Raw genomic sequence first — 10,217 nt, 5'->3', positions numbered from 1 at the left:
ATGCATAATATTCACATCATGGTAAATGGGGTATCCATCACCTCAAGCATTTATCCTTTCTTAGCATTATAAACAATTCAATCATACTCATTTAGTTATTTTATATATTTTTAACTTTTATTTTAAGTTGAGGGGTGTATGTGCAATTTTATTATACAGATAAACTTGTGTCATAGGGTTTTGCTGTACAGATTGTTTCATCACCCAGGTATTAAGCCCAATAGCCATTAGTTATTTTTCCTGATCCTCTCCCTCCTCCCACTCTTTACCCTTTGATTGGGTCCAGTGTCTGTTGTTCCCCTCTATGTGTCCATATGTTCTCATCATTTAGCTCCTACTTATAAGTGAGAACATGTAGTATTTTGGTTTCTGTTCCTGCATTAGTTGGCTAAGGATAACGGCCTCCTCCAACTCCATCCATGTTCCTACAAAGTACATGATCTTGTTCTTTTTTATGGCTGTATAGTATTCCATGGTGTAAATGTACCACATTTTCTTTATCCAGTCTACCATTGACAGGTATTTAGGTTGATTCCATATCTTTGCTATTATGAATAGTGCTGTAATTAACACATGTATGCATGTCTCTATGGCAGAATTGACTTATATTCCTTTAGGTATGTAACCAGTAATGGGATTGCTGGGTCAAATGATATTTCTGTTTTTAGGTCTTTGAGGAATCACCACACTGTTTTCCATAATGGTTTAACTAATTTACACTCCCACCAACAGTATTTAAGTGTTCCTTTTTCTCCACAACCTCACCAGTATCTGTTATATTTTTACTTTCAGTAGCCATTCTGACTGGTGTAACATGGTATCTCATTGTGGTTTTCATTTATATTTCTCTAATAATCAGTGATGTTGAGCTTCATTTCATATGTCTGTTGGTCATATGTATGTCTTCTTTTGAAAAGTGTCTGTTCAGGTCCTTTGCCCACTTTTTTAATGCGGTTTTTCTCTTGTAAATTTGTTTATGTTCCTTACAGATGCCAGATATTACACCTTTATCAAATGCATAGTTTGCAAAAATTTGCCCCCATTCTGTAGGTTGTCAGTCTATTCTGTTGATAGTTTCTTTTGCTGTGCAGAAGTTCTTTAGTTTAATTAGATCCCATTTATCAATTCTTGCTTTTGTTGCAAATACTTTTGGTATCTTTTGTCATGAAATCTTTGCCCATTTCTATGTCCAGAATAATATTTCCTAAGTTATCTTCTGGGGTTTTTATACTTTTGGATGTTACATTTAAGTCTCTAATCCATCATGAGTTAATTTTTGCATATGGTGTAAGGAAGGGGTCCAGTTTCGATCTTCTGCATATGGCTAGTCAGTTATCCCAGCACCATTTATTGAATAGGGAGTGCTTTCCCCTTGCTTGTTTTTGTCAGCTTTGTCAAAGATCAGATAGTTGTATATGTGCAGCATTATTTCTAGGCTCTCTATTCTGTTCCATTGGTCTATATGTCTGTTTTTGTTCCAGTACCGTGCTGCCATGCTGTTTTGTGTACTGTAGCCCAGTAGTGTAGCTTGAAGCGGGGTAGTGTGATGCCTATAACTTTGTTCTTTTTGCTTAAGACTGCCTTGACTATTTAGGCTCTTTTTTGGTTCCATATGAATTTTAAAACAGTTTTTTCTAGTTATTGGTAGTTTATTAGGAAGAGCATTGAATCTATAAATTGCTTTGGGCAGTGTGGCCATTTTAATGGTACTGATTCTTCCTATCCACAAGCATGGAATGTTTTTCCATTTGTTTGTGTCTTCTCTGATTTCTTTCAGTAGTGTTTTTCAGTTCTCCTTGTAGAGATATTTCACCTCCCTGGTTAGCTGCATTCCTAAGTGTTTCACTCTTTTGTGTGGTGATTGTGAATGGGATTGCATTTCTGATTTGGCTCTTGGCTGGACTGTTTTTGGTGTATAGGAATGCTAGTAATTTTTTTGGTGTTGATTTTGTATCCTGATACTTTTCTGAAGTTATTTATCAGCCTAAGGAGCTTTTGAGGCCAGACTAAAAAGTTTTCTAGATGTATCTGCAAATAGGGATAGTTTGACTTCTGCTTTTCCTATTTGAGTACCCTTTATTTCTTTCTCTTGTCCGATTGCTCTGGCCAGAACTTTCGGTACTATATTGAACAGGAGTAGTGACAGAGGGCATCCATTCTTGTGTGCCAATTTTCAAGGGGGAATGCTTCCAGATTTTGTTCATTCAGTATGATGTTGGTCGTGAGTTTGTTACAGATGGCTCTTATCATTTTGAGGTGTGTTCCTTCAATGCCTAGTTTATTAAGAGTTTTTAACATGAAAGGGTGTTAAGTTTTAACAAAAGCCTTTTCTGCATCTATTGAGATAATCATGTGTTTTTTGTCTTTAGTTCTGTTTATGTGATGAATCTCATTTGTTGATTTGCACATGTTGAACCAATGTTACATCCCAGGGATAAAGCCTACGTGATCATGGAGGATAAGGTTTTCGATTTGCTGCTGGATTTGATTTGCCAGTATTTTGTTGAGGATTTTTGTGTTGATGTTCATCAAGGGTATAGGCCTGAAGTTTTGTGGGGATTTCTTGCTGTGTCTCTGCCAAGTTTTGGTGTCAGGATGATGCTGGTCACATAGGAAGAGTTATAGAGGAGTCCTACTCCTCGATTTTTTGGAAAGTTTCAGCAGGAATGGTACCAGCTCCTCTTTGTCTGTCTCATCCTGAGCTTTTTCTGTTTGGTAGGCTATATATTTGGTAAGCTGATTCAGTTTTGAAGCTCATTATTGCTATGTTCAGGGATTCAACTTCTTCTTGGCTCAGGCTTGGGAGAGTGTATGTGTCCAGGAGTTTATTCATTTCGTCTAGATTTTCTAGTTTATGTGCATAAGGGTATTCATAATATTCTCTGATGATTATTTGTATTTCTTTTGGGTCAGTGGTAATATCTCCTTTGTAATTTCCAATAGTGTTTATTTGGTTTTTCTCTTTTTTCTTCTTTATTACTCTATCTAGCAGTCTATTTTATTAATTTTCTCAAAAAACAAACTTCTGAATTTGGTGACCTTTTGAATGGTTTTTCATGTCTCAATCTCCTCAGTTCTACTTTTAGTTATTTCTTGTCTTCTGCTAGCTTTGGGATTTGTTTGCACTTGGTTCTCTAGTTCTTTTAGTTGTGATGTTAGATTAACTTGAGATTTTTCTAATTTTTTTTTTTACTGTGGGCATGTAGTGCTACAAAAATCCTCTTAACACTGCTGTAGTTGCATCCCAGAGATTCTGGTATGTTGTATCTTCGTTCTTATTAGTTTCAGAGAACTTCTTGATTTTGTCTTAATTTCATTATTTACCCAAAACTCATTGGGAGAATATTATTCAATTTCCATTTAATTGTATGGTTTTGAGTGAATTTCTTAGTCCTGATTTTTAATACTAAGAAATTTGATTGCCCTGTGGTTTGACAGACTGCTTGTTATAATTTCAGTTATTTTGTATTTGCTGAGGAGTGTTTTATATGTAGTTATGTGATTGACCTTAGAGTGTGTGCTATGTGGTATTTTGAAGAATGTATATTCTATTGTTTTAGGGCAGAGAGTTCTGTAGATGTCTGTTACGCTCATGTGATCCAGTGTTGAGTTCAGGTCCTGAATATCTTTCTTAATTTACTGCCTTGATGATCTGTCTAATACTGTCAGTTGAGTGTTAAAGTCTCCCAGTACTTTTGTATGGGAGTCAAAGCTTTATAAATCCAGGGTGCTCCTGTGTTGAGTTCATATTAATTTAGGATAATTAGGTCTTCTTGTTGAATTGAACTCTTTACCATTATGAAATGCCCTTCTTTGTCTTTTTTGATCTTTGTTTGTTTAAAGTCTGTCTTATCTGAAATTAGGATTGCAACTGTTTTCCATTTGGTTGACAGATTTTTCTCCCTCTATTTTGAACCTATAGGTATCATTGCATGTAAGACTGGTCTCTTGAAGACAGCATACTAATAGATCTTGGTTCTTTATCCAGCTTTCCACTCTGTGCCTTATAATTGGGGCATTTAGCCTAGTTGCATTTGAGGTTAGTAGTGATATATGTGTATTTGATCCTGTAATCATGATGTTAGCTAGTTATTACGCAGAATTGTTGTGTGGTTACTTTATAGTATCACTGGTCTCTGTACTTAAGTGTGTTTTTGTAGTGGTTGGTTATGATCTTTCTTTTCTATATTTAGTGCTTCCTTCAAAAGCTTTTGTAAGACAGGTCTGGTGGTAATGAATTCCTTCAGCATTTACTTGTCTGAAAAGGGATCTTATTTCTCCTTTGCTTATGGACCTTGGTCTGATTGGATATGAAATTCTTGGTTGTAATTTCTTTCTTTAAAGAATGTTGAATATTGGCCCCCAGTATCTTCTGGCTTGCAGGGTTTCTGCTGAGAGATCTGCTATTGGTCTGATGGCTGTCCCTTTGTAGGTAACCTGCCCTTTCTCTCTAGCTGCCTTATCATTTTTTCATTCATTTCAACCTTAGAGAATCTGAAGATTATGTGTATTAAGGATGATCTTCTTATGAAGTATCTTACTGGGGTTCTCTGAATTTCCTGAATTTGAATGTTGACCTCTCCAGCTAGGTTAGGGAAGTTCTCATGGATGATAAACTGAAAGATTTTGTTTCTTATGAAGTTTTTTTTTTTTTTTTTCCCCTATGTAAGTAGTTGTTTTCTACATAAATAGTTGGTGTCTTTTTGGAGGGGATAATTGGAGGAGACTTCTGTCATCTTGCTCCAACTCTCCTCATTTACTTATTTTAAAATTTACAATCGCTCTTTCACAGTGGCCAGGTCTTGCGCCCAGGCACAGACGGGTAAGCGGAGCCAACATGCCGGTGGCCCGGAGCTGGGTTTGTCACAAAACTTACGTGACCCCGCGGAGGCCCTTTGAGAAATCTCGTCTCGACCAAGAGCTGAAGCTGATCAGCGAGTATGGGCTCCGGAACAAACGTGAGGTCTGAAGGGTCAAATTTACCCTGGCCAAGATCCGCAAGGCCGCCCGGGAACTGCTGAGGCTTGATGAGAAGGACCCACGGCGTCTGTTCTAAGGCAACGTGCTGCTGCGGCGGCTGGTCCGCATTGGGGTGCTGGATGAGGGCAAGATGAAGCTGGATTACATCCTGGGCCTGAAGATCGAGGATTTCTTAGAGAGACGCCTACAGACCCAGGTCTTCAAGCTGGGCTTGGCCAAGTCCATCCACCATGCTCGCGTGCTGATCCGCCAGCGCCATATCAGGGTCCACAAGCAGGTGGTGAACATCCCGTCCTTCATCGTCCACCTGGACTCCCAGAAGCACATCGACTTCTCCCTGCACTCTCCCTATGGGGGTGGCCGCCCGGGCCGCATGAAGAGGAAGAACGCCAAGAAGGGCCAGGGTGGGGCCGGGGCTGGAGACAACGAGGAGGAGGATTAAGCCCACCTTTCCCTCCTGGGCTGCTGGATTGTCTAGTTTTCCTGCCAAATAAACAGGATCAGCGCCTTACAAAAAAACAAAAAATTTTACAATCAATAGTTGTTGACTGTATTCACCCTCTTGTGCTATCAAATACTAGAGGTTATAAGTTCTACCTAATATATATGTTTTTATCCATTAATTATGTCTGCTTTCCTCCACTACCTTTCCCAGTCTCTGGTAACCATTATTCTACTCTCCATCTCCATGAGTTCAATTATTTTAATTTTAGCTCCCATGAATAAGTAAGAACATATGAAGTTTCTCTTTCTGTGCCTGGCTCATTTCACTTAACACAATGACCTACAGTTCTATCCATGTTGTGCAAATGTCAGGATCTCATTCTTTTTTATGGATGAATAGTACACCATTTTGTATATATATTTCACATTTTCTTTATCTGTTTGTCTGTTGGTGGACATTTAGGTTGCTTCCAAATCTTGGCTACTGTGAATAGTGCTACAGTAAACATGGGAGTGCAGACATCTCTTTAATGTACTGATTTTCTTACTTTTGAGTATACACCTAGCAGTGAGACTGCTGGATAATATGATAGATCTACTTTTAGTCTTTTGAGAAACCACCAAATTGTTTTCCACAGTGGTTGTACTAATTTACATTTCTACCAACAGTGTATGAAGATTTCTTTTTCTCTACATCCTCACCAGCATTTGTTATTTCCTGTCGTTTGGATATAAGCCATTTTAACTGGGGTGTTCTTGGTGCCTTTGTCAAAAATAAGGTCACTGTAGGGGTGTGGATTGCTTTCTGGTCCTCTATTCTCTTTCATTGTACTATGCATCTATTTTATGCCAGTACCATGCTTTTTTGGTTACTATAACTCTATAGTATAATTTGAAGTAAGATAATGGGATTCCTCCAGTTTTATTCTTTCTTCTCAAGAAAGTTTTGGCTATTCTAAATATTTTGTGGTTTTATATAAATCTTAAGATTGGGTTTTTTCATGTCAGTATAAAAATGTCATTGGCATTTTGATAGGGACTACATTGACTCTGTAGGTTGTTTCAGTCAGTATGGACATTTTAACAATATTGATTCTTTCAATCTGTGAACATTAAACATCTTTCCTTTTTGTGTCCACTTCCATTTCTTTAATCAATGTTTTACAGTTTTTATTGAAAAGATCTTTCACTTCTTTGGTGAAGTTTAGTTCTAGCTATTTTATTTTATTTGTACATATTGTAAACAGGATTACTTTCTTGATTTCTTTTTCAGATTGTTCACTTTTGCCATATGAAAGTGTTGCTAATTTTCTATGTTGATTTTGTATCCTGCAACTTTACTGAATTTGCTTATCAGTTCTAATAGTCTTTTTTTTTTTTTTAGAAAGAGTCTCACTCTGTTGCCCAGGCTGAAGTGTAGTGGCACGATCTCAGCTCATTGCAAGCTCCACCTCCTGGGTTCACGCCATTCTCCAGCCTCAGGCTCCCGAGTAGCTGGGACTACAGGTGTCCACCACCACGCCCAGCTAATTTTTTGTATTTTTAGTAAAGACAGGGTTTCACTGTGTTAGCCAGGATGGTCTTGATCTCCTGACCTTGTGAGCCACCCACCTCCACCTCCCAAAGTGCTGGGATTACAGGCATGAGCCACAGTGCCTGGCCATAGTGGGGTTGTTTTGGTTTTTTTTTTTTTTTTTTTTTTTTTGAGTCTTTATGTTTTTCCAATTATAAGATTATATTATCTGCAAACAAGAATGCCTTTGACTTCTTTATTTCCAAATGGTTGCCCTTTATTTTTTCCCTTTGTCTGATTGCTCCAGCTAGGGCTTCAAATACTATATTGAAGAGCAATGGTGAAAGTGGACATCCTTGTTATGTTCCAGATCTTGGATAAAAAGATTTCAGTTTTTCCCTATTCGGTAATACTAACTGTTTGTCTGCCAAAGATGGCTTTTATTTAGTTGAGATGCAGACCTTTTATATCAAGTTTTTTTAGGGGTTTTATCTTGTAGGAATATTGAACTTTATCAAATGTTTTTCAGCCTCAGTTGAAATGATTATATGATATTTATCCTTCATTCTGATGTGATATATCACATTGATTGATTTGCACATGTTGAACCATCATTGCATCCCAGGGATAAATCTCACTTGGTTATAATGAATGATATATATATATATATTTTTTTTTCTTTTTGAGACAGGGTCTTACTCTGTTACCTAGGTTGGAGTGCAGGACACAATTACAACTCACTGAAGCTTCAACCTTTTGAGCGCAAGTGATCTCCTTCCTCAGCAAAGGCACATAACACCATGACCAGCTAATTTTTTTTTTTTTTTTTTAGGTAAAAGCAGGGTCTCAGTTTGTTGCCCAGGCTGGTCTTGAACTCCTGGGCTCAAGCAATCCTCTAGCCTTGGACTCCCAAAGTGGTAGGACTACAGTCATGAGCCACCTTGCCTGGCCAAATGATCTTTCTAATGGGTTGTTGAATTCAGTTTGCTAACATTTTCTTGAGTACTTCTGCATCAATGTTCATTAAGCAAATTCGTGTGTAGCTGTTTGTTTGTTTTGTTTTGTTTGTTTGTTTGTTGATGTGTCTTTGGTTCTGGTATCAGGGTAATACTGGCCTCATAGAATTAGTTTGGAAGTATTCCTTCCTCCTCTATTTATCAGAAGTTTGAGTAAGTTTGCTGTTAGTTCTTCTTTAAATGTTTAGTAAAATTCAGCAGTGAAGCCATTAGGTCTGAGCTTTTCTTTGCTGGGAGACTTTTTGTTATGGCTTTAATCTAATTACTTGTTATTGGTCTGTTCAGGTTTTGGACATGAATTTTCATGTCCAAAAATTCATAGGAATTTATCCATTTTTTTCTAGGTTTTCCAATTTATTGGCATATAGTTGCTCATAGCAGCCTCTAATAAAATTTCTGTAGTAACAGTTGTAGTGTCTCTTTTTTATCCCTGATTTTATTTATTTGAGTCTTTTCTTGTTTTTTCTTCGTATACTAAAGGTTTGTTAGTTTTATTTATCTTTTCAAAAATCCAACTTTTGTTTTATTGATCTTTTGTACTGGTTTCTCCATTTCAATTTGATTTATTTCTCCTCTGATCTTGTATTATTTCTTTTCTTCTACAAATTTTGGGTTTAGTTTGCTCTTGATTTTTTAGTTCTTTAAGATCCAACATTAAGTTGTTTATTTGACATTTTTCTACTTTTTCAATGTAGGTGCTTTAGCTATAAACTTCCCTCTTAGTGCTGCTTTCACTGTATCCATTGGTTTTGGTATGTTTTACTTCACTGTCATTTGTTTCAAGAGCATATTGTTTAACTTCAGTGTGTTTGTGTAGTTTCCCAAATTTCTCTTGTTATTAATTTATAGGTTTATTCCATTGTGTTCAGAGAATATACTTGAAATAATTTTAATTTTTTTAATTTTTAAGAAAATTTTAAGAAAATTTTGTGGCCCAACATATGGTCTCTCCTTGGAAATGACCCATGCAATGAAGAGAAGAATGTATATTCTTCAGCCGTCAGATGAAATGTTTTATAAATATCTATTAGGTCCATTTGGTCTATAGTGCTGATAAAGTCTAATGTTTCTTTGTTGATTTTCTATCTCAATGGTGTGGCCAGTGCTGAAAGTGGCCAGCTACTATTGTATTGGGGTATATCTGTCTCTTTAGCTCTAATAATAATTGTTTTATATATCTTTGCACTCCATTGTTGGCATACATATTTACAATTATAAAATCCCCTTGGTGAATTCACTCTTTTATCTTTACATAATGACTTTATTTGTTGCTTTTAGAGATTTTGTCTGATATAAATATCACTACTCCTGCTCTTTTTCGTTTTCCATTTGCATGGAATGTCTTTTTCCATTCCTTTATTTTTAGTCTTTGTGTGTCTTTGTAGGGGAAGTGTGTTTCTTGTATGGAACAGATCACTGGGTTCTGTTTTTTTTTTTTTTTTTTTTAATCCATTCAGCCACTCTGTGTCTTTTGATTGGAGAGTTTAGTCCATCTACATTCAACGTTATTATTGATAAATAAGGACTCACTCCTGTCATTCTGCGATGTGTTTCCTGGTTATTTTGTGGTCTTATTTTGTTTCCTTCCTTCCTATATTTCTTTTAGTGAAGGTGATTTTCTCTGGTGGTGTCTTTTAATTTCTTGGGGCTTTTTTGTAGCTGTTGTATGCTTTTAGATTTGAGGTTACCATAAGACTTGCAATACTATCTTATAACCCATTATTTTAAACTGATGATGACTTAACGCTGATTACATAAACAAACATGCAAAATGAAAACTAATAAATACTCTACACTTTAACTTTATCCTATCACTTTTTAACTTTTTGTTGTTTCTGTTTATGTCTGGTCCTGTCTATATCTTGAAAAGTTGTACTTATTATCTTCATTGGTTCATCTTTTAGTCTTTCTACTCAAAATATGAGTAGTTCACACACCACAATTACAATGTTATACTATTCTGTGTTTTTCTGTTTACTGTTACCAGTGAGTTTTTCACTTCAGATGATTTTTTTATTGCTCATCAACATCCTTTTCTTTCAGACCGAAGAACTTCCTTTAGTATATCTTGTACGATAGGTCTGATGTTGATAAAAATCCCTCCATTTTTGTTTTTCTGGGAAAGTCTTTATTCCTCCTTCATGTTAGGGTATTTTTACTGGATATACTATTCTAGGGTGAACATTCTTCACCTTCAGCACTTGAAATATGTCATACCATTCTCTCCTGGCCCGTAAGGTTTCCACTGAAAAGTCTGCTGCCAG

General features: G+C 36.4%; 2 pseudogenes across 1 annotated transcript; both read left to right on the top strand.

The window, feature by feature from the left end:
* The first annotated feature begins 4,786 nt into the window (after positions 1 to 4,786).
* On the top strand, positions 4,787 to 5,057 carry LOC115900473 (annotated as a pseudogene).
* On the top strand, positions 4,787 to 5,499 carry LOC104675804 (annotated as a pseudogene). Its single transcript, XR_749836.2, has one exon. The product of XR_749836.2 is annotated as a 40S ribosomal protein S9 pseudogene (transcript).
* Positions 5,500 to 10,217: the final 4,718 nt, after the last annotated feature.

This window comes from Rhinopithecus roxellana, chromosome 11, assembly GCF_007565055.1.
Source record: "Rhinopithecus roxellana isolate Shanxi Qingling chromosome 11, ASM756505v1, whole genome shotgun sequence".
NCBI classification, from domain to species: Eukaryota; Metazoa; Chordata; class Mammalia; order Primates; family Cercopithecidae; genus Rhinopithecus; species Rhinopithecus roxellana.
The sequence above is the reverse complement of the archived record's forward strand: the minus strand, read 5'-3'. Positions and strand labels throughout refer to the sequence as shown.